This window comes from Protopterus annectens, chromosome 6.part0, assembly GCF_019279795.1.
Source record: "Protopterus annectens isolate FY-2018-M chromosome 6.part0, PAN1.0, whole genome shotgun sequence".
Lineage (NCBI taxonomy): Eukaryota > Metazoa > Chordata > Ceratodontiformes > Protopteridae > Protopterus > Protopterus annectens.
The window spans coordinates 1,242,607,382-1,242,632,386 of record NC_056737.1 but is presented as its reverse complement, the minus strand read 5'-3'; positions in this window follow the sequence as shown (position 1 = coordinate 1,242,632,386).

The following is a 25,005-nucleotide window of genomic DNA, read 5'->3' as shown; positions in this document are numbered from 1 at the left end:
ACGTCAGTCGCCCTGCTAGACAGGGGTCCAGGGAAGTAAATAGTGTGGGAAGAAATAGCCAGGGAATTGTTATGGCTAGGCTTGTATAGGCCCAAGGGCTGATAGCCTAGTACCAATCTATGAACCTATAAGAGAGAAAGGGAGAAAGAGAGAGGGAGAGAGAGAGAGAGAGAGAGAGTATCCCTGAATGACAAGACCTCTGGTGGTGAGTCAGAGGCCATAGTGCCCACACTGTGTCATAAGCTAATGGGGAAGACTCTGGGCTCTATAGTGTATAACTTCCCCATCATTATCAGAATCAAGCACAGTCAGTATGTCTCTCTGGTAAGGTTTCACTCTTTGTCTTGGAAAGCTTGATTTGAGATGCAGGTGCCTTTTATATATCAATTTGAAGGCTTTGTAAAAATTGAAAAACTTCCTGACCCAGCTTAGCCCAGTCATGGGGAGAAAAAGAGATTGACTTGGATCTGAGAAACCACTATTGACCAGATTTTGCCTGTTAGAGGTTCAAGACTCAGAAGGGGATTAGATATAGCAGCAATCATGATCATATGAGCCTTAGGGAAGTATCTGTTGTTTCTGACTTGCATACAGTAAAGCAGGCATCCTCTTATACAATGAACAAGGGCAAACTACTCTTTCCTTGTTAAACGAGCAATCATTGCTCTTAGATGAATGACTCCTTATCTTCTTCACCGAAGTCTAATGACATTTTGGTCTGGTGAGACATCTTTTGCAGCAGGCATGTTGGCCTCCTGAAATGCATCACCAGAGGCCTCTGTCAAGCAAGAAGGGGCTGGTGGAGTGTCTCCACGGGGATAATGTTCTCAGACATAGCAGGTCCAACAACATTTTCCGACTCTCTGTTTCACTATTCTTTGGATTTCTCCCTACTCTTGTAGGAGAACACTGGCTGTGTACTATCCAAGGATATGACAGACTTTGGGTATAAGGCCAGCAATCTTTTTGATAAGGTATGCCTGGACAGTATTTTACTCACTTATGAGGTTTTGGGCTTAAATTCATGGTGAATTTCACAATCAGTTACATCATGCACAAATCTAAGCAGTATATACACATATGGTATCTGTCCTTAAAGGATATTTGCATTTACTGACACACTCCCCTTTCTTGGGCAGCATGCCCTACACTTCTGTATTGAGAAAGGACACCAATGAGATGCCAGTGTCAAAAACACAAAATAACAAACAAACAAAAACAAATAATACTTGCTCTAAGATAATACAACAAAACAAGTTCCTAATGAAGCTATTTATTCAGTTTGATACTAACATTGAGTCATGGCCTAGACCAATAGGATGTTCAAATGCTTTGTACAATAAGCATTGCATATGGCAAGAAAGAACCAAAGATGTCCAGCTATACCTTGTCCTTTATATTAGGTGCGTGGGGACATCTGTGGAAAAGGTGATGTCAGATGGAATATGGGGAATAATGCGGAGCTCTACCTGTTTTCTACTGGGGTGCCCATTCTCTGATTGGTACATTGCAACTGCATGACCACACCGTACCTAGAGTCCTGTTGGATCCTGTTGGCTGAGTCATTCATGGCATCATAAATATTGTCCTTTAGTCAAAGATTCAGGCATTTGTGCTCCTCTGGGGAGTGTGCCCCTCTAACCTTCTGCACTGAAACAGCATAGGCATTCAGTATCTAGTGTCTTGCTACTTGAATTAAGCCTGGGGTCACAGATGTTGCACTTCAGTCAAATATTTAAGCAGCTGTCCTCTACTGGGGTCCTACCCTTCTTATCTGTACTACAGCACTTTGACCACTTGGTATTTAGGGTCCTACGTGCTGATTCTTCCCTGGGGTCATAGACATTGCTTTTTAGGCAAATATTTAGGCACCTTCCATCTATTGCAATGCTCCTCTGATCTTTTGCTCTACAACAGCATGCCTACTCTGACCCTGCTATTTCCCCCCACTTGAGTTGGGACTATAGTTTGCATACTGTACTAGGGTCTGCAGACAATGGCCTAGAAATTCCTGTTCTCTGCTTGTGTCAGATCAAGTACCTGCCTGCATTAACTACATTTCATTTAACTGCTCTACCTTTTCGATTGGAATGCAGCTCTTGCATTGCTCTTTCTCACTGCTTACTTCTGCAGAATGGAATTTGCTTAAGCTGCACATGTACCGACTGATTAACTCCTACTGATTTTCGATATGAGGGGTGTCTCATTTTTATCCTTACATTTATTGGGGTGGTATCACATCCATATCCTCTTTCATATCCACCCCTTTAAAGGCATACCTATATCTATGTACCCCTACCAGAAACACTTGATTAACCATATCTGGGAACTAAAAGCGGTACTTTTTGGTTAAACCCCTACCAGCTCGCGCTGTTGCATTTCACCGGTATTTCAGTACCGGACACAACTTTGTGGTTGACATCTACTTCTGTACAATTGACTGACAAGTGTCTATTGTCATGTTAGGTGTACAGGACTGTTTGGTCATTGCAGAAATAGCAGCAGTCCACCGTTAAACCCTACCAGTTGCGGGAGTTTTTTTGTTTTTGTTTTTTTTACACATGGTTTTGGCCAGAAGCTAGTTACCTTTTCAGTATAATACATAAGAGAGATCCTGTCTCACTGTAGAAGAAGGTTAATTTAGGGGAATATCATAAGGAGAGAAGGTGAAAAGATTCATACTACTTACTGGATATGCCTGGATCGGGTGATGTTTACATGTATTCTCAGGATTAATGTGTACTGCTGTCAAATCAACAACTGCAAACTTTATAAAGAACACATCGCATCGCAGCTGTATGTTTTCAGCTATGCAAGGTGCTCTGAAAAAGTCTTCACAGTTGTACTGCAGTACAGTACCCACAAAAAAAGGTCTTGCCAAAGCTCACAGTCCCCGGTTTATTCAGTCAGCCCTCACATGCAAATGAAAGGAGTCGTTCTCCACATTGTAAAAAACTGCGATCGTGCAGCATCACACAAGACATTCGTCTCTGCAGTACTGCCTGCCTGCCAAATGAAATAAAAAAAGGTAACCTTACCTAATGAAAATGATTGTTTTCACATCACATTTGTTAGTCCTACATGAATGATAAAATAGCGCTGAAACACAGCAGCGTGAAGACGTGGTAGGGGTTTACCTTTTTACTCTACCCTCTCACCTTCCTCACTTATGATCATTTGCAAGCTGCTACCACAATAACAATAAAATTCCACCCTGCTCTCCACACCTATATCATAATACCACCATCCCTTGCACATCTCAGCTTCACACCCCATGATCATCTTATTTCTCTAGCTCCGTCCTCTTTCTGTAGACTCATTTCCCCTTACTGCCAACTGCCAATATTATTTTCTCCTATCAGGAATAACAAATCCAGTCACCATATGCCCTATACAACTCCTGTCATTCTCTTGCTCCCCCTACTTATCTCACATTCTACAAATGTCTGTATTCCCTACAATATAATCTTCTTGTTATTTATAATGAAATTAATTTTCCTACCATTTCAGGTTTCGCTCACTAGGCTACTGCTTTCTCTCCTCCAAGCATCACTGCTTTACAATCAATCCAAGACTTTGCTCAGAACTACAGAAGTATTTCATCTTCCTCAATCTGCACAACTCACCTCCCTTCAAATGCTAATTCAGACCCAATACAGGGAGCTTACTCATCTGCCCACTGAATCACCCTCTTAAATGATCTAATTTCTCTATATCTACTACATTCCTATAATCTAGCATTGACCTCACATGCATGATTCACAATCTTCTTGAAGCTATGTAGAGTATAATCCAGGTCCCAAATCATACTCCCAAGATATATAACTCACAACTCAGCCATGATTTAATTGACAAAGGTAGCATCCTTTACAAACAAGAACAAGTCCACATATTCCTCCCAGCCCAAACACTACATATACTTGCTGTCACTAAATTCAAGGAGAAGTCAAACCCACCCAGTTTATCATTTCACCTTAAAGGATACAAATATCTTTTTCAGTGCCAGACCAGATAATAAATTAGGGGTGAAAGACTCCTTCTCACTAAGGATAATATACTCATAACCTGCCAAGGTCTGAAGACTTTCTTACCTTATAACAGTCCTAAGTCATTAGCCATCTCCCTCCAAGACAAACACCAATAAACAGTCATGTTTGCCTTGGCCTACATTCCTCCTCAGCTAACCACACCCAATTTACCAAACTCTTTATTATTTTATTTATTTTATTATTTATTTACATTTGTTGACCAGGAAAATCCAAATGGACACAGGTCCATTTTCAGCAGAGGCCCGAGGACAAAAGCTCCACAATAAAAACAACAATTAAAAACAACAATTAATTACAAGTTAAAAGAAGTATAGGTAGGTTTTGTTTAACAATAGTAGTAAACAGTTATAGTTCAAAATGAAATTATTTAGTTAAATGGTACAACACTTATATCATTGGTGCTATAAAGACTAGCAGGTGTTTTAATAGCTGAGCTAGCAGCTATTACCCTTGAATAACAGTGGCTAAGATTACAGCTGTGATACAGGTTTACAAGTAATGTATTTGGCTACAATCTGAGGTAGTTAGAGGGGTGGAAGAAAGACATTAGAAAGGTTGGGATAGAGATATTAAGAGAGGTTTGTTACAGGGACATGCCCAGTGCACTTTTAGATGAGATTTTAGAGCAGCTTTGAAGTTAGTGCGTCATGACACAGAAGTTATAGTGTGAGGAAGGGTATTCCATAATTTTGCTATGGAGTAGGAGAAGAGCACTTCTCCAGCAGAGTTCCTGGTTCTAGTTACCTGTAATTGACTTTTGTTGCTGGAGCGTAGTGGTCTGGTGGTATGATAGGGTTGGAGTAGATTTTGGAGGGAGTGGACTTTTAGAGAATGATTTAGTAGTTTGTGGGCAAGTGAGAGTTGGTACCATTGAAGGAGGTGAGGGAGTTCTAGCCAACCTAGTTTAGTAAGTGAGGTGCAGTGGTGGCTACGTTAGTTTGCACCAGTGCGAACCTTGCTATTTTGTTGTAGCAAGCTTCAGGTTTACCTAACTAACTTTGCCTTAGGCTGGTAAATATTGGAGAGGTGCAGAGTAGGGTGAAGATAAGGTGGCTATTTGCAACTGAAATATTGGCTGTTTTGGTGAGGAATAACTCTTTAATAGCATTATTAATGTAACAACCCCCAAAATCATAATCCTGGGAGAGTGATACATTTAAACACTTTTGATTTTCATAATCCTAATGGCCTAACTCAGTTGGTCATAGAATTCACTAGTTATACAGACTTCATCATAGTGCCTTTTTCTAGGCAATGCCATGAGGTCAAAACTACCAACATGAAAATGTCATCAAAACGTAAATTAAAGGTTATGCTGCTAAACAGTAGGAGTCTAAACATGTGTTAGAAAAATATGTATTAGTAATATGCATGCTTAATGCACTGAGGTTTAAAAGGGTTAATACATTTATTCTGTTCACACTGCATGAATCTGCACAGTTATTAGAAACTTAACAAGAAGCATTTGATTTCTGCTAATGTCAGCAAATAACAAGAAGCATTTCATTTCTACTAGTGTCATGAGACTTAACAAAGAGTTATTGATTTTCTGCTTATGCCATGAGAAAGTACACAGCGGTTAGAAGCTTTGATAAGGAGCACAAAGGCTACTTGAAAGTATAAACCGTAGTCAGCATTACTTGTACCTAAGCTAGAAATGTACCTTGAATCTAGGCAAAATGTAACATATATATTAGAACTGCACAACTGAAGAATTGAAAGTTTGTGGTGGGCTAAAATAAGCCCCAAGGCCAGGTTGTTTTTCTCAAATGTTTTGTAAATCAGCAGTTATTCTCAACTAGTCAGCAATTAGTCTAGTAACATTTTCTGTAGAACAATAGAGAAAGCTGTGTCTAACTATGTCAGTAATAGAAGTAACATTTCTGTGTAACATGGAAATAACTGTATAAAAATGCCATACTAATTATTAATGTCCAGAAAAATCATTCTGCCTGCATGCTTTGTCTCCTTGCTGCAAGTTAATAAAGGGTGCCATACTTGAACCTTACGTGAATTGGTCTTTGAAGTTTTTTCCTTTGACAGATTGGTCCTTCGGACCGGAACCCTCTCTTCACCTCGGATCAGACGGGCCAGGTGGTTGAAACTGTATGGGGAAGAAACCAAATCGGTTCTTCTTATTTGAAAAGCCCTCTGACTGAATTGTCATGCAAAAGAGGCCAGCCACTTTCTGATCTGCGACTGAAGGATGGGTCTCCGCGAATCAGGTGATCAATCACGTAGGCTCAGGTAAGGTGAATCTACTTTTCTCTGTTTTTTGTTTTAGATCAGGGACCAGATTTGTATTGTTTTTTGTCAAGACTGTATTTTTGCTTACAAGTCAGGGGCAGAAAAGATTACTGTCTTGTCATAGATCAGGAGAAACAGAATAAGTAGGCAGTCATTCTGAAGAGACTATAACAAAATTCATGGCACCACGTTAAAAATAAGAGAGGTTACGTAACGATCAAAAGGGTAGAACAAAATGGGTAATAATTGCACAAAAAGACCCCAAAATCCACCATTAACAGAAGACGCAAAATACATGCAGTCGCAGCGCGCCGACAATATTAAATATTATTCAAAATGGGTTAATAAATATGAATTCGAAGGAAAATTAGAAAAATCCTCGCTTATCAAACTTGTCAAACAGCTCAAAACCGATTCCAAAGGTCGGGTAAAAAAGCAACGCAAATTAGGAATTCCTCAGGCACACAGGTGGATTGAGGAAGTAAACCGTAGGGAACAAAAGAACAAAAATTCAAAAACAATGTTTTTAGATAAGGAGGACAATAACTTAGTAATAGCATCAGCACCTCCACCTCCCTTACCAGAATATGAAGCAAGTGAACAGGTTAGTCCACCCCCACGATATCCTGTGGTCATTGAAGAAAGAGGCATTATGAAAATAAAACCGTATATTAGAGATCCCATCGGGACCAGGTCTCGAACAAAGGCAGGTATCTCAAACGAAGGCATTGAGTTATATCAAATGGTTAAGAATTCATGATCTATGAGTGAAGAAGAAATATGCCCACTTATAGAAGTACCCAACCCTCAGGCAGGTCAGGACAATCAGGACCCAACTATTTTAATGTATATACCTTGGACTCTGGAAGATATCCGGAAAGCCACTGAGGGAATTCCCCATCCAAAAGTTAATTTTAGAAAATTCTCAGAAGATTTCCAAGGAATGAGGCTGAGTTATAACTTAAATGGAGAAGAGGTAGAAAAAGTAGTTAGACAAATTATGGGGCCAGATTGGCACATGATTAGTGGCAACTGGAATCCCCGTGACACTGCACAAAGACCCCTCCCACATAGCAGCGCAGAATTAGACAACAGAGTAAAAGGTCTTACAGACCGCATCTCTGAAAAATGGAAGCCTAGGGCAGACTGGACTTGCATTAATCAATGCATCCAACAAGAAGGTGAAACTATTGACCGGTATTATGCCAGACTATTAGAATGTTTTAATAACCACTGTGGAATGCAGGTTCCTGAAGATCAAACACAAGATTCCCCATATGAACAGCAGTTAAAGAATGCATTTTAAAGGGCAGTATTGCACCTATAAGCAGTTTTATTACAAAACACATGGTAGACCATCGTACGAGCAGGTTACAGTCATTACTTGAATATGCTAGGCATGCCGAAAGACATTTTAATAGCAAAAAGAAAAAGAAAGCTCAAGTATTTTCTGTAGAAGATGGAGCAGAAGTCTATGTAGTACAGTCCGGGAAAAAGGGCAAGAAAAATGCACAGGGAAACAAACAATCTGATAAATGATCAGAGGACTTTGAAGGGTGAAAGAAAAGGGGTGAATGTTTTAAATGCAGTAAAAAGGGACACTTGGCAAAGGATTACAGGAAAAACAAGAAGGCAACCATGGAAGACAAGGAGGGTGAGGACTGACTATATGGTCAGGAATCACTAGAAGGGGATAGCAAAGAAAGGACAAATGAGAATGTGATAGCGGGAGTAGAGGATGTGACAGAAGAAATAGAGGAAGTGCAAGAATTTAGTGATAATGACGAAAATGAAATATTAGACCTAGCTTTATTGAGCTTGGAGCTCTATTTAGCAGACACGAAACCAGAAGTTACACTCTTGGTAGAAGGAAGGGAAGTTAAATTCTTGTGTGACTCAGGGGCATCACGAACCCTGATACATCCCTCCAAACTACCAGAAAACACAGAGTCACCTGATTACATACTGGTAAAAGCAGCTAATGGATAGCTGTATCGGGAGCCCCTCTCCCGTAATATTGCAATAACTGATCCAGTTTCAGGATTGACTCAGAAAAGCAAAATTGTTGTTTCTGAAAAATGCCCAGTAAACATCTTGGGCAGAGACCTCATGCAATTATTTGGTATAGCAGTAGTCCCAACCATGCAGGGTATGGAAGCACAGCAACAAATCAATACCTTTGCAGTGCAATCGGAGGGTGAAATGTTGTATTGGTACAGCCAGGACTTGGTTACGACTGGTCCAGGGACTGTGACCGAAGAATTAATGAATGTAGCCATCAGCAAGTTCCCCTCCCTTGACATTGATAAGCAACACCTGTTGCACTGTACACTGTATTATTGTAACACACCAGGACCTGATAAGGAATATGAGCAAGAATTGTTTAAAAATCATGCAAACAGATTGATATTGCATAACCTGTACTGGGACACAGAAGGGAACAGTGTAGCCAGCTGTTCATTGCCCCAGGAGTTCTTTACACTCTATAAATCTAATTGATTACCACATGTTAGCTTAACCAAGAACAAAAGTATAGAATGGGCAGACCTAGGAGAAAAAGTCACAAGATGGGAGAAACAGACAGAATTAGAACTGTTAGAACAAGGAATACAAATACAGAAGTTGAATTGGATAACTCAGACCCACCCAGCCATGCACTTGCAGTCTAGCGTGGACAGCTGATTGACACTCCTATTAAAGGAGGAAGAGAATGCCTTACAGAATATACCAGAAACTCTCTGGTCAACAGGAAAGTCAGATGTAGGACTTATTCGTACAGTGGGACCAGTGACTATCATGCCAAAGTCAGCATTCAGACCACAAAAAAGACAATATCCCTTAAGAAAAGATGCAGAGGCAGGAATAAAACCTATTATAGCAGCCTTACTTAAAGGGGGAATACTGGTAGAATCTCCTGATTCACCATGTAACACACCCTTATTTCCAGTTAAAAAAGCAAATGGAGAATGGCGTATGGTCCAAGATTTACAAGCTGTAAATGATGCAGTAATACCAAGGGCACCTACAGTGCCAGACCCACATACCCTGTTGAATGATTTAAAACCTCAACAGAAGTATTTTTCTGTGGTAGACATCAGCAATGCGTTCTTTTCAATACCGACACACCCTGACAGCCAGTATTGGTTTGCATTCACATTTCAGAGGAAAAGGTATATATATATATATATATATATATATATATATATATATATATATATATATATATATATATATATATATATACATACGCCACTACCACAGGGGTATTGTGAAAGTCCAACAATATTCTCACAAGAAATGGCAAGCAACTTGGCGGGATTCACCCCACCAAGAGGCAGTCAGATTTTACTTTATGTTGACGACATCTTGCTGGCGGCCCCCACCCAGCAAGATTGTAGAGAAGATACCATAGAGCTATTACGATTCTTAGTCACTGAAAGACATAAGGTAAATAAAAATAAACTGCAGCTTTGGAAAAAACAAGTCAAATACCTGGGATATGTAATATCCAAGGAAGGCAGAACATTAGATGAGGACAGAAAAGTAGCAATATTACAAGCACCAAAACCCACTACCAAGAAGGAAATGATGTCCTTCCTGGGTACAACTAATTTTTGCCGGAGCTGGATTCCAAACTATGCTTTGGAATCTGCACCTCTGACTAACCTCATATATAAGAAGCCTATGGCAGCACAGAATTTGTTACAATGGACACCAGAAGCAGAATCTGCTTTCTGCAAACTGAAGCAGTTAATAGCATCCTCATTAGTTCTAGGATTACCAAACTATCATAAACGTTTTTTCCAAACTGTAGATTGTAAGCAAGGTTATATGACATCAGTGTTAACACAACAGCATGGGGATAAGCAATGCCCCATTGCTTACTATTCATCACAACTAGACCCAGTGGCACGGTCCTTACCCCACTGTTTACAAGCAGTAGTTGCAGCTGCAATGGCAGTACAGGCTTCGGCTTCAGTAGTTTTATTCCACCCTCTCACTTTGAGAGTGCCTCGTGCAGTCGCGATCATTTTACTACAAGAAAAGGTGGCATATCTTTCCCCTGCTAGGCATCTTTCCTGTATGACTATATTGTTGAGCCAACCTCACATGACAATTGAGCGATGCACGACTTTGAACCCTTCTACTCTGCTCCCGACCCCTTCAGATGGCACACCACACCGCTGCCTGCAGGTAATTGAGCAAAAGACACTACCTAGAAAAGATCTCACGGATGTCCCCTTGGATGATGCCGAGGTGACATACTACGTGGATGGTTCGTGCAAAAGGGGTCCTGCAGGACAGAACCTAGTGGGATATGCAGTAGTTTCTGACACTGAGATTATAGAAGCAAAACCTTTAACACACAACTTATCTGCACAGGCAGCAAAATTGATTGCCTTGACACGGGCATGTACCTTAGCAAAGGGTAAATGTGTAAACATTTTTACTGACAGCCAGTACGCTTTTTCTACTGTACATGTTTTTGCGCAACAGTGAAAAAACTGAGAAATGATAACATCTACTGGCAAACCTATAAATCATGCACAGTTTATTCTAGATCTTTTAGAATCTATTCAGTTACCTCAGAAAGTAGCCATTTGTAAATGCACAGCTCACACCAAGCAACAAGATAGGATTTCAAAAGGTAATACGAGAGCTGATGCAGCTGCAAATCAAGCAGCTACAGAAGTATTTCTTTCAAATGAGGAACTACAACCCTCTGAGGTTTTAGACTTAGAAATGTTAAAAACAATGCAGACACTCACTACGCAAGCTGAAAAACAAAGATGGGTAAAACGAGGAGCAATTCTCGAAAAGGGGCTGTACATCTCTAAAGAATGGAAACCGATACTACCATCTAATTTGTTTAGATATGCAGCTTTGTTGAGCCATGGGCAGTGCCATGTCTCAACAGGGGGGATGGTACAGCTGGTGAACCAGGTGTTCACAACGTACAGATTTACAAACTACTCTAAAAAGTTTTGTTTGATGTGCCAAATTTGTAACAAACATCATGCACAAGGGGCGTTAAAGCCCAAGCAAGGGAGTTTCCCTACACCACCATATCCGTTTCACACTATCTGTATGGATTTCATAGAATTGAACAAATGTGAAAATAAGAAGTATTGTCTTGTCATTGTAGATATGTTTTCCAGATGGGAGGAAGCCTTTCCAACAAAAAATCCAGATGCAGCCACGGTAGTAAAAGTACTTGTCAAAGAAATCATCCCTAGATTTGGCATTCCGGAAAGGATCTACAGTGACAACGGTACACACTTTGTAAACCAAACCATACAGCAGTTAAGTAAGCATTTTGGTATTTCTTTAAAAAATCATTGTGCATACCATCTGCAATCTGCAGAGCTAGTTGAGAGGCATAATAGTATATTAAAGAATAAATTAAGAAAGTTAATAGCTGAGACAGGGAAGAATTGGTTGTATTGTTTACCCTTGGCACTGTTGAGCATGAGAACTGTTCCGACTGCAAAAGGATTGACTCCTTTTGAGAAACTATTTGGAAGGGCTTATTATACACCCCAGTGGAAACTTCTCATGTCCGAGACCAGGAAGCTGATTATACACTAGCTGAATATATGAGAAAAGTCATGAATTCTAAACATCTGTTGCAGTCAAATTCTGTTTCAGATAAAGAACAAACCGAAACATCGGAAGTGGCAGTGATCCCCGGGGAGTGGGTGTGGGTGAAGAATATAAAAAAGAAGAATTGGTCATCACCAAGGTGGGAAGGTCCATACCAGGTGCTTCTTTCGACACCCACTGCAGTCAAGATAGCAGAGCGAGCTTTGTGGATCCACCTGACGCACTGCAAACTAGTTAAGAACTTTGAACTGGACAAAAATCTTGCCTCTCCATTGGGGCCCTCAGCACAAAGTCTGGCTACAAAGGGGGGTCAGATCAATAGGACTGATCCGTCTCAACCCCAGTGAAGAAACCATTGGTGCTGAAGGTCCTATTAGGGCAGAGAGTACGAACGCATGTCTGAAATAAAGATGACAGGATCCAGTAAGATCCAGATGTACCTATTTGGAAGAGTCGGAGAAAACAGGAATGCAGAACAACAGTTTCCTCAGAAGTATTGCATAATCATCCTGTTGACTGTACTAGTGACAATAATCTTTTTGTTGTGGCCATTCCTTTTCCCAGCCACACAAACTGAACTGAATAAATGTGGAGAGTTGCACGTAGAGTGGCACTCAAACTTCAACACTTACCAGGCAATCAAATATGTGTATGCTGAGACCTTCAATGTTTCAAATTGCTGGATTTGCACAGCTTTGCCAACAGCATACGGGGGGGTTATTGTTAACTTCAGTCCCCCTAGGAGCCAACAAGACCTGGGAAAACTTAGTCCTTGATACATCAGATGTCACATCACAAGATAAAGTAGCATTGCACTTGTCTGTTTGTTTTTACAAAATGATACAGTTCAGGTGGGTTGGAGCAATTGCAATGTGACTGTTCCCTATAGATGCTACAATAAAACTGACAACACAGGTTCCTATTGCAACACAAGCTATGATTAATTTTTTGAACTGATGCATAGGACAACTGATGAAGTAAAACATAATGCTGGCCTCTATAAACAACTGATTATAGTTGACAAAAAAATGTTTCATCCAGAGCCAGGACATAGTAAAGTTACTACCAAAGTAGAAGATTGCTACTTTGCATGTGGTAGAAAAGCATATAAGTGGCTACCTGAGAATTGGTCCGGCAGTTGTTATTTGGGGTACCTGGTTCCGGCCATACGACACACAGCAGTTTTACCTCAGGGGAAAATTCGGAATGTTCGACGAGAAATCAAGAAACCTGTCAACCCAGTGGGGCAAATCAATGCGGGCTGGAAAAACTGTCATGCTGTGAGCCTAGGGAAAAATGGACTGTCACATATGGACTTGGGTGATACCATCATCTCGTGGGCAGGTGTATTGCCAGCATATGGAGCAACAAAATCAATCTGGGAACTGAGAAAACTGTCTAAACTTCTCGAAAATTGAGCAATGCAATCTTTTCTGCTCTAGAATTGGTGACTGATGAACTGACTGCCATGAGAACTGTAGTGCTTCAAAACCGCATGGCTCTTGACTTCACCCTAGCAGTGAGAGGAGGTACTTGCGCTTTAATCCAGGAGGAGTGCTGTTCATATATTTCTGACCACAAACACGAGATAGACAATCACCTTGAGGTAATTCAGCAGGTGTCGGCTATGACCAAGCCAGGACCAAATCCATTGACAGACTTTTTCCAGAGATTGTTTGGGGGGGTGGGGCAGTATCCTAATGAACATCCTGATTGCCATCTGTGTAGGAATGATCCTACTGGTGGTATGTGTGTGCTGCTGCATCCCCTGCATGAAAAGACTGATTAAAGACTTTATAGACATGTCAGTTTCAGAAACTTTATACCAAGGTGCTGAACTTGAAGAATTGTTGAAAAATTGAAAATGCTTTCATAAGTTTAAACTGAATGACTCTCTTAACTGCAAATCCTGAGTAGGAAGAGGTTAGGGGAAGAAAAAAAACTGTTTATGCTTATCTTGAAAGTAGAATAAAAGTATTAAAAGGGGGGAAATGTTAGAAAAATATGTATTAGTAATATGCATGCTTAATGCACTGAGGTTTAAAAGGGCTAATACATTTATTCAGTTCACACTGCATGAATCTGCACAGTTATTAGAAACTTAACAAGAAGCATTTGATTTCTGCTAATGTCAGCAAATAACAAGAAGCATTTCATTTCTACTAGTGTCATGAGACTTAACAAAGAGTTATTGAATATCTGCTTATGCCATGAGAACGTACACAGCGGTTAGAAGCTTTGATAAGGAGCACAAAGGCTGCTTGAAAGTATAAACCGTAGTCAGCATTACTTGTACCTAAGCTAGAAATGTACCTTGAATCTAGGCAAAATGTAACATATATATTAGAACTGCACAATTGAAGAATTGAAAGTTTGTGGTGGGCTAAAATAAGCCCCAAGGCCAGGTTGTTTTTCTCAAATGTTTTGTAAATCAGCAGTTATTCTCAACTAGTCAGCAATTAGTCTAGTAACATTTTCTGTAGAACAATACAGAAAGCTGTGTCTAACTATGTCAGTAATAGAAGTAACATTTCTGTGTAACATGGAAAGAACTGTATAAAAATGCCATACTAATTATTAATGTCCAGACAAATCATTCTGCCTGCATACTTTGTCTCCTTGCTGCAAGTTAATAAAGGGTGCCATACTTGAACCTTACGTGAATTGGTCTTTGAAGTTTTTTCCTTTGACAACATGAAACTGCAGTCATTGCAAACATTCTTAATGCTGGAAGAAGCTGACATTTGTGCAGTCACAGAAACCTGATTCAAAGCTGTGGAGAGTACCCCAGCCATACCAGGTTACTCATTCATTCAGACCCCAAACCATGGGCAGCAAAACAAAAGGAGGTGGAGTTGCAATATATATAAAAGACATATACACCTCTAGGCTGGTCAAACAATATGATCCAAAGGAAATACTCCAGGTGCAGTTAACAATTGACAAGACCCCTATTCAAATGATAGCTAGCTATAGGCCAACAACTTTGACTCAAGATGCCCACTCCACCTATCTGGATCTCTTTGAATCTACCAAGATTCAACTGTTTACCCTGATCCTGGTCGACTTTAACTATCCAACCATGGACTGGAAGAAATACTCATGCCAAAACACAAATGCCCAGAGACTCCTTGATTTCATCAATACAAATGCCTTGGACCAGTTGGTTGACACCCCCACAAGAGGTGAAAAATTCTTGGACTCAGTATAAACCAACATGAGTAACCACTGCAGTGTCCCTACAGTGTCATCATCCCAGGTAAGATCTGACCACAAAGCAGTCACTTTCAAAGTCACCATCTCCCCTGAACCCCCCCCGTAGCTAGGGTCAAACAAAGAAACTTCTCCAAAGCTGATTACAGCCTCATGAGGGAAGCTATAAACAGCTTTACAGCCCCCTCTCCTCCATAGAAACTGGCACATATGTCCAAACCTACACCAAAGTGCTATATGAGCATTTATATAGCTGCATGGAATCAGGAATACCAGACAGGATGAAATCCTCCTTCTCAAGGAAGAGTAAACCTGTCTGGTGGACATCTACAGTAAATAAACTCTATAGTTAAAGGAAAAAAATTGCTGTCCAGGACCAAGAAGGTGCAGGTGCCCAACTGGAATGAATCACTCCTTAGTCTGAACACGCCAATAAGAGCACTAGTGAAATCCTCCAAAGCAAACTTAGAGTCTAAACTGGCCACATTTACTAAAGACAATCATAAGGCCTTCAAGGGAAATTACCCAGATCTGCTCAGAACTGGTGGTCAAGGACACCACATACACAAATGCTGTAGATATAGCCAACCTGCTGGCAGACAGATTCAGTGAAAACTTCACTCGTCTGTCTCCCATCAATAAAACAGGACATCCCCAGTATCTGTCCCCCTCCCGTTATCTCTAGGGAGCAAGTCATCACTACCCTCACAAAGGCAAAAAATACAGCCTCCATGGGACCTGATAACATCCCAGGCTGCATCCTACATGAACTCAGGCAGGATCTTGCAGCACCATTAGACACCCTATTCAACAAAAGCCTGAGTACTGCCTTTGTCCCAGCCAAGTGGAGGACAGCCACTGTCATCCTTGGCACAAAGGTGCAGCATCCACCAATCCAGGAAATTATAGATCCATCAGCCTAACTAGCCTGATCTGCAAAGCCTTGGAGTGGATTATCATGGACCTCATTAACAAGGACATTGGCAACCTTCAGACACTTGATCCCACACAGTTTGGTTTTGGCAAGGGGAGGTCATGCCTGTTAAATTTGGTTGACTTCTTTGAGACAGTCAACAAGGCCATAGATGAGGGGAAGATCATGCACACCACCTACCTTGACCTGCCAAAGCTTTTGATACTATTCCTCACTCAGATATAATAGATAAACTCTCTCAACTAGGCAAAATCCATAGTTACCAGATGGGTAGCAAACTAGCTCACTGATAGAACCCACTTTGTCAAAATAGGGGGTGCCACCTCAAGTAGTAGACCCATAACAAGCAGTGTACCCCAGGGATCAGTTTTGGGGCCTCTGCCTTTTGGGATATACTTCTCAGAGGTGCAGGCCAGATCTAGTGGGCTATGGCTGACCAAGTTTGCAGATGACTGCAAACAGGTGCTGTCATCAATTCCCCTAGTGATGTGGACATCCTCCCAGAGGGTCTCACTCAAACAAATGACTGGTGCCAGAAACATAGCCTCAAACTGAATGTCAAAAAATGCATCATCATCCCTTTTGGGGAGAGTGATGTCCCCACAAATGATAACATTGATAATAAGGTCAATCAGTCATGAGGGACTTGGGCACCCAGGTTGATAGCAATCTGACTTTTGACCAACATATTGCCTCTATTGTACAGAAAGATTTCTACATGACCTACCCCATTAGTAAGGGTATCTCATCCAGGGACAAAGTGGTCATAACATCCCTGTATTCTTCCCTTATAAGACCCATTATTGAGTACAATGCCCCTTTCGGCATGTACCTCACAAAGCACATGCAACAGCTTGAGAGACCACATAAGTTCCTCACCCAGAGAATCCAGGACCTTAAACATCTACCCTACACAAATAGGCTAAAAGCCCTGTCCCTCTACTCAGTCTCCTACAGACTCCTCAGAGGTGACCTCTGTCTGACATACAAAGCAATCTCAGACCCCGCCCTGATGGGACCGTTGCATATCCACAAGTTAAGCTAAACTCGAGTAACCCACATGCATGGCCTCAGCCTGGACTGTGACATCAATAGGACTTGTTGACAGGACAGATTTGTGTCCCAGAGACTCCCCCTTTTGTGGAATGGACTCCCTCTCTATGTAAAGCAGAGTACCTCATTAACCCTATTTAAGCACAACCTGGATAACTGGATGGGGAACAGAAAATTGTTTCATAGTTTCATAGTTTAGTATTAGGCTATCTGCCCTGGGGCATTTGTAAGCCTAGCCATGGTGATGTGGCTTTCGCCACCCGATGCAATGGTACAAAAATGCACAGAATAGATTTAGAATACTGTGCCTCTGTCTAGTAGTGACACAGTGAAGGTCCCCTTATATAATAGAATTAGTTTACTGTGCCCCTGTCTAGTAGTGGCACAGATGTGACCCCTGGGGTAAACTTACGATCTCCCATCCACTCATCAAGATTTCTCTTGAAGAGAGTTAGTGAAGGGCTCTGCCTAACATGAACTGGGATTCTGTTCCAGAGCATGGGAAGCCTCTGGGTTATGAATCTATCCCTCCAGCATGTCCTATTCATACTTGTGCCGAGGTTTAAGTCTTTAGTTCTCGTGGTTCTGATGGATTTGGATTTTTTGAGGTGGAGCATATCCATCAGTTCCTGATTGGACATGGCCTTGTACATCAGGCACAGATCACCTTTGAGCAGGTGGTATGCTACTGAATAGAGCTGGAGTTTCTTTAGTCTGGCAGAATAAGACATATGTTGGAGACCCTTGATCCTCTTGGTGAGGTACTTTTGTGGTCTCTCCAGCTGTTGCAAATGCCGGGTGAGGTACATACCAAATGGGGCATTGTACTCAATCATGGGTCTGATGAGGGAGGAGTATAGGGGTACAATGGCATCCTTGGATCTGGATGTGAATCCCTTCATGATAAGGTGTGCAAGGTAGAATGTCTTTCTAACCACTTTGGCAACGTGGGTGTCAAATGAGAGGTTGCTGTCGACTTGGGTCCCTAGGTCTCTGATTACTTTTTCCGTACTCAGTGGGTTGCTGTCTATGTGATAATTTGTGGGTACTTTGTTTTTCCCAAAGGGGATGACTATACATTTTTTGGCATTTAGTTTAAGGCCATGACTCCGGCACCAGTTGTCCGTTTCTGTGAGGCCTTTTTGTAGGATGTATGTGTCCGCTGGTGTATTGACTATGGTGCCTAGTTTGCAGTCATCTGCGAACTTTGTCAGCCACAACCCTCCCATGTTTGCTTTAACATCTGAGAAATAAATGCCAAACAAGAGGGGTCCCAGGACAGATCCCTGTGGGACACCACTTGTGACTGGCTTTGAGTCTGACATTGCTCCAGCAATTTTAACTTTATGGGTTCTGTCCTTTAGCCAGTTTGCAACCCATCTAGTGACATAAGGGTTTACATTTAAGCTGTTGAGCTTATCTATGATGCCTGAGTGGGGTATTGTGTCGAAGGCCTTAGCCAAGTCCAGGTAGGCTGTATGGACTGCTTTGCCCTCATCAATGGCTCTAGTGACTGTTTTGAAAAAGTCAACCAGGTTCAAAAAGCAGGATCTGCCCTTTACAAAGCCGAACTGGGTGGGATCAAGTGTCTGTAGGTCTCCAATGTCTCTGTTTATGAGTTCCATAATGATTCTTTCCATAGTTTTGCAGACCAGGCTGGTTAAGCTTATGGGACGGTAGTTCCCAGGGTCTGTAGAGGTACCCCCTTTGTGGAGTGGGACCACTGTTGCTGTACGCCAGTGTTCAGGTACATATCCTGTAGTAAGGCTAAGGTTAAATAGCATTTTTATGTGCGGGTTTAGCTCCTCTTGGTGTTCACGTAGCAAGCAACCTGGGATACCATCAGGTCCCATTGATGCTGTGTTTTTAGCTTTGCTGAGGGCGACTCTCACCTGGACATCTGAGATGACAGGGAGATTACATTCAGCTGGGATAAGTATTTCTTCTTTTGGGGGTGAGGGAGGGGAGAAATTTGCACTGAACCTGTCAGCCAGAATGTTGGCAATATCTGTGGTTTCAGTGTATTTTTTGTTGTTGTGAACTAACTCTGAGCATATCTGAGGGTTTCCGCCCAGGTTTCTAACATAGCTGAAGAAGGCTTTGTGGTTATCTTTAGTGTCCTTAGCGATTTTTCTCTCAAAGTTGGCCTTGGATGTTTTTATGAGAGAACGTAGTTTTCTGCTAGTGTTGATCAGAGATGTCTTCCCTTTATGGGATTTTGCTCTTTCGTGCAGTAGCTTCCTTCTTTTGTTATACAATTTGTTAATGGCTGAGGTCCACCAGACAGGACGCTTGCCATTGGTGGAGAGGAACTTGGATTTATTTGGGATTGCATGATCCATGCATTCTTGGAGATGTCCATAGAAAGCATTTGTGAAGGATTCAGCATTGTGGGATGTGGTATCCACTGGCCCAGTGGGCTTAAAGGATACCATCTCAGTCTTAAGAAGAGTGAAGTCTGCTTTTGAGAAGTTTTTCACTGTGGTCTTTTGTGCTGGGGTGGAGGTGGGATATGTATATCCAGGGTGATTAGTTTGTGGTCAGATCTCACTAGTGAGGGGTATACCTCCGGTGTGGAGCATTTTGTCCCCATGTTTGTGATGATCAGGTCTAGTATATTATCTCCCCTAGTGGGAGAGGTGACTAGTTGTTCCAGTGCATTTGAATTTATGAATTCCAGGAACCTTTGGGCTAGGGTGTTAGGGCTAGAATAATGTACCCGATCTATGTTAGGGTAGTTGAAGTCTCCCAGTATGATGGTATTTTGTGATACATTCATATCCTCCAATGCCTTCAGGAAGGTGGAGTGGGGTTCCTGAGATTGGGAGGGTGGTCTGTAACATGCTACCAGTTGTATAGCAGTTTTGCCTATGGTTAGCTGCACCTGTATCGTCTCCGATGCTTCATGTGTTGTTACTAACCTGGAGGTGTGGGTGTCCTTGATGAATATGGACACTCCCCCTTCTTTTGTGGTTCGGCCCGGGTTTTGGGGCCGAAAAGCATGATACGAGGTATAGCCTGGTAGCGCTGGGGTGCTCTCAGGAGCCTTGAACCAGGTTTCAGTTACTGCACAGACGTCAATGTTCTCCATACTGAGGAGTGCATCGAGTGCCTGCATCTTGAGATTTAGACTTCTGGCGTTGAGCAGCATTACCCTTAGTTTTTTCCATTTTTGTTTTCTAAGGAGGTGGGTTTGTCTTTTGAGCCTTGCCTAAAAAAGGCACTATGGGGGTGGCAAGAGCCTTAGCCAATATCCGGAAGCCCAGTGGTGACAGGTGCAAGCCATCCCTTGCGAAGCAGCGTGGCTTGTCCAGCATGTCATCCCAAGCAGACAGACATTGGATCCCCTTAGAATGACACCAGTACTTAAGCCAATTATTAAAGCTGATCATCTTGTCTTTGTATTGTGGTATCTTTCTTGGTGAGGGCAAGATGCTGCTCAGGGTCAGGGTCATACCAGCCTGGGCTACATAATCAGAGAGCTCCTCTATGTCTCTTTTCATGTAGTCCAGGGAGGTACGTCTCAGGTCATTCATGCCAGCATGGACAATGACAAAATCATATTTGTACTTGCTTTGGAGTGACCTGAGTGCATGTGTTATGTGGCAGATCCTAGCTCCCGATAGGCAGCTCACAGTCACCCTCTCCTTGTTCAGCCTGGTAAGCGGGACATCAGTGTGTCTGACTATAGAGTCACCTATTACTAGTGTATCAGGATGGTGTTTGGCCTTAAGGGCTGTGATTGATTGACACACTGATTTATTGAAGTATGTGTTGCATGTGTTTTGTTTTGAGGTGGTGGATTTTTGGATGTCTGCTTTGGGCGCCTCTGTTGTTTTGGTAAGTTTTTTATTAGAGCCTCCGAGTATGTCTTTGTGTTTTTATGTGTTTGGTTTGCAGTTGTGGTAGGTCTATGTGGGACTGGGTTTGTTGTGTGTGTGGTTACCATCTCCTCCTGTCTGGTCATGCCAGCCCTGAATTGAGAGAGTTCAGCCTCCAGTTTGGCTATATAGTTGCATCTCTCACATGTATTTGTGTTTGTTGGGAGGAGGAGAGGGTTGTCTGTGTACATGAGATAATTGTAGCATTGTCTCAAGATACCCAGATTAACCAGCTGAACTGGAGAGGACGCCAGTAATCTACCACTCGACATGCTAGAACAGTGTAAGGGAGTGCTGTGCCTTTAAGGGAAGTAGATATTCACAGGGGTGGTAGGTGGATGTAGTGCTTACTTAGTATGAGACTGCTTACTTAGTAGAGATGTTTTGAGAACAAGTGCTAGGCTTATAATATAGCAAGTAGTCTGATTATACTAAGAGTAGAGCTTCCTTAAGGGAAAACCTGGGATTCCACCTGTGTCCCTGCTGGGTTACTAAAGAACTTACTACTTTGACAGTAGAGTGCCACCACTTTTGTATAATAAACCCAAAACTTCAGAAAAGAATGGATGACTTGACAAATCCAAATGTCTGAAGTACATTAATAGAACTGTTAAAAGTGTGTACAAAAACAATAAAATTACTGGATTAAGCACTTTCGTCCCATACTTTCAACAGTTCTATTAAAGTACTTAAGAAGTTTAGATTTGTCTATTTGTCCACTCTTTTCTGAAGTTTAAAGAACTTAGAACTGTTTTCAAATTGAGAGATGAAGCATGGTATAAGAGGAGATCCTTTCCTTCCATAGACAACAAGCAAAGCTGTAGAGTTCTAAGAAACCTTGTCAAAATATTACTACAAAATACAAAGAAAACTTTCTATGAGCATCCAAAGACTTACTCGATAATTTCCCAAAAATATTCTGGAACTTAGTTCAGAAAATAACAGGACAATCCAAACCAAAAGGTTGCTATTAATATTGCATCCTATCAAGTTTTATATTCCAAGATGCTAGATCAGTAATAGGTAAAGGTATACTCTTCCATCATATAGAATACAATTTTCATTTGATAGCCATAGGCTTGAAAATTAGAATACAGTGTTCCTTGATAGCTTCAACCTCAAAAATAACCCTTCTTCAATTCAGACCACTTCAAACAATAATCAAAGAGTCATTACTCTTTCCCCACCTAGAAATCACCACTATTCTGCTCTCTCCAGAACTAAATGATTACAGGTTTGTCACAGAATGAGTCTCATCTCAGTTTAGAGTCACTCCCCTTTTTCAAAAGAACCAAACAAACCACAAGATACACACTCCAGCATTTCTCATTTTAGTCACTCCCCTTTTGCAAAAGAACCAAACAAACTACAAGATACACACTCCAGCATGTGCATGAATCGCTGTGCATTTAGACAGTGTATACTGAAGAGTACTGCGGTGGTGGTGCTACGGTAGCCTCACAGTAAGACGCTGTCCGGTTCAATTCTCAGTTAGAGCGTCTTCTGCGTGGAGACGTGTGTATAGGCGTACCTTTGTTGAAGGTTGTGCGGCAGAGTTGGCAACTCGGTACGTAAAAATCAACTGCCAATCATTAGCGGACCGGAATTCCGCTGTGGCGACCCCTAACCGGGAAAAGCCGAAAGACACAACAACAACATACTGAAGAAGGTGTCTTGACCACCAAAACTGGTATATAATGGTTGCATTATAATGGTTCCAGATGTCTCATTTATGGTTGTTACCAATATCACATTTATGGATTTGATATGGTCAAGGGTATTGCTCTTTTGTAATGCTGAACATTTGTGGTTGACTGGTCATACCCCGTTTTTGCCATCAGACTTCATTAGAAATAGACCCCCAACAACAAAAGACCATTAACACCAATAACTTATAACCTTCAAGCCTCCCAGAGCAAACATACAACATACCACTCCTTTTAAATTTACACTCTTAAAACATGGCAGTCCATTCTATCCACAAGTATATCCATCTCAGCATTCAACAAATGTTGCACAAAGCGAAAAATCACATAGTCAGACTCACCAATGGTAAATGCTTTCAAGATAACTTTCATACAATTTCCTCCAACCTCTCTTTCCTGCAGTTCTAACAACTTCATATCTCTAGTGATACTGAAATAATCTTGGCATAATTTACATTTAGCTCACTTGTATAACCTACATCCTTTTCCCTGTATCATGTTTCTGACTTCCATTTCCCAGTTCCCCCAATAGCACCCATCAGACTTGTATACATACATGGGATGCTCCTAAACAACATGACTAACCACCACAGAAAGACCTACTCTCCTTTTATTTTCTACTCTCAACAATCCCTATCACATATAATATCCTCAAAGATATAACTTCCTATCCCTGTAAATAAGCTTACAATGGATGCAGCTGTATGCAATAAAGCCATTTCTTTGTAATGCACATTCTGTAGCTTTCTTTGTGCGATCATTATCTAAATGTCTCTAACTGTCTTTAATTGTTGGTTTGCAACACCAGGCTAAGCCTAAAAATAGTCAATTAAGATCAGTGATCTACCCATGTTAAAAAACAAATATATAAATAAATGAACAAAGTAACTGAATACTTTTCATTAAGTTTTTTTTGTCTTGATTTCACTAGTATTTTATGCTAAGTTGTTTGTATGTTATATTCTGCCTATTATAGGTTCATAAGTTCATAGGTTCATACTAGGCTATCTGCCCTGGGGCAATATATAAGCCTAGCCCAATTTTGTTTGGCTTACGCCACCCCTTGATTTGAGTATACTGTGCCCTTTTTAAGGTTTAGTTTGCTGTGCCTCTGTCTAATAGCAACACGGAAGTAATCCCCGGGATAAACCTACGATCCCCCATCCACTCATCAAGATTCTTCTTGAAGAGATTCAGTGAGGTGCTCTGCCTAACATGAATTGGAATTCTGTTCCAGAGCGAAGGGAGCCTCTGGGTTATGAATCTGTCCCTCCAGCAAGTTCTATTTATTTCAGTGTTGAGGGTCAAGTCCCTCGAGCGTGTGGCTCCAAGGGATTTAGATTTACTGAGGTGGAGTATGTCCATTAATTCTGGATTGGACATAGCTTTATATGTCAGGCATAGATCGCCTCGAAGTAGGCGGTATGCAACTGAGTAGAGCTGGAGTTTTTTTAACCGAGCAGCATATGGCATCTGTTTGAGTCCCTTGATCCTCTTGGTGAGGTACTTTTGGGGTCTTTCTAATTGCTGCAGGTGTCGGGTAAGGTACATCCCAAAAGGGGCATTGTATTCTATGATAGGCCTGATGAGGGATGAATAAAGGGGCACGATTACCTCTCTTGATCTAGATGTGGATCCTTTCATGATGAGGTGAGCTATGTAAAAGGTCTTTGTAACCACTTTGGCAATGTGGTTGTCAAAGGAGAGATTGCTATCAACTTGGGTCCCCAGATCCCTAATTACTTTCTCTGTACATAATGGGTTACTGCCTATGTGGTAATTTGTGGGCACATTGTTTTTGCCAAAGGGTATGACTATACACTTTTTGGCATTTAGCTTTAGACCATGGCTCTGGCACCAGTTATCCGTCTCTATGAGACCTTTTTGAAGGATGTTTGTGTCAGCTGGAGAGTTGATTATGGCACCTAGTTTGCAGTCGTCTGCGAACTTGGTGAGCCATAGTCCTCCCACGTTGGCCTGTACCTCGGAAAAGTATATACCGAACAAGAGCAGTCCCAGGACAGAACCTTGTGGGACGCCACTTGTGACCGGTTTCGAGTCTGACATGGCTCCAGCAACTCTCACACTGTGGGTTCTGTCTTTGAGCCAGTTTGCGACCCATCTTGTGACATAGGGGTTTATATTTAAGCCGGCTAGCTTATCTATGATGCCCGAGTGGGGTATTGTGTCAAATGCCTTTGCTAGGTCCAGATAGGCTGTGTGGACTACCTTCCCTTCATCTATGACTTTGGTGACTGTTTCGAAGAAGTCAACCAGGTTCAAAAGGCAGGCTCTGCCCTTGACGAAGCCGAACTGGG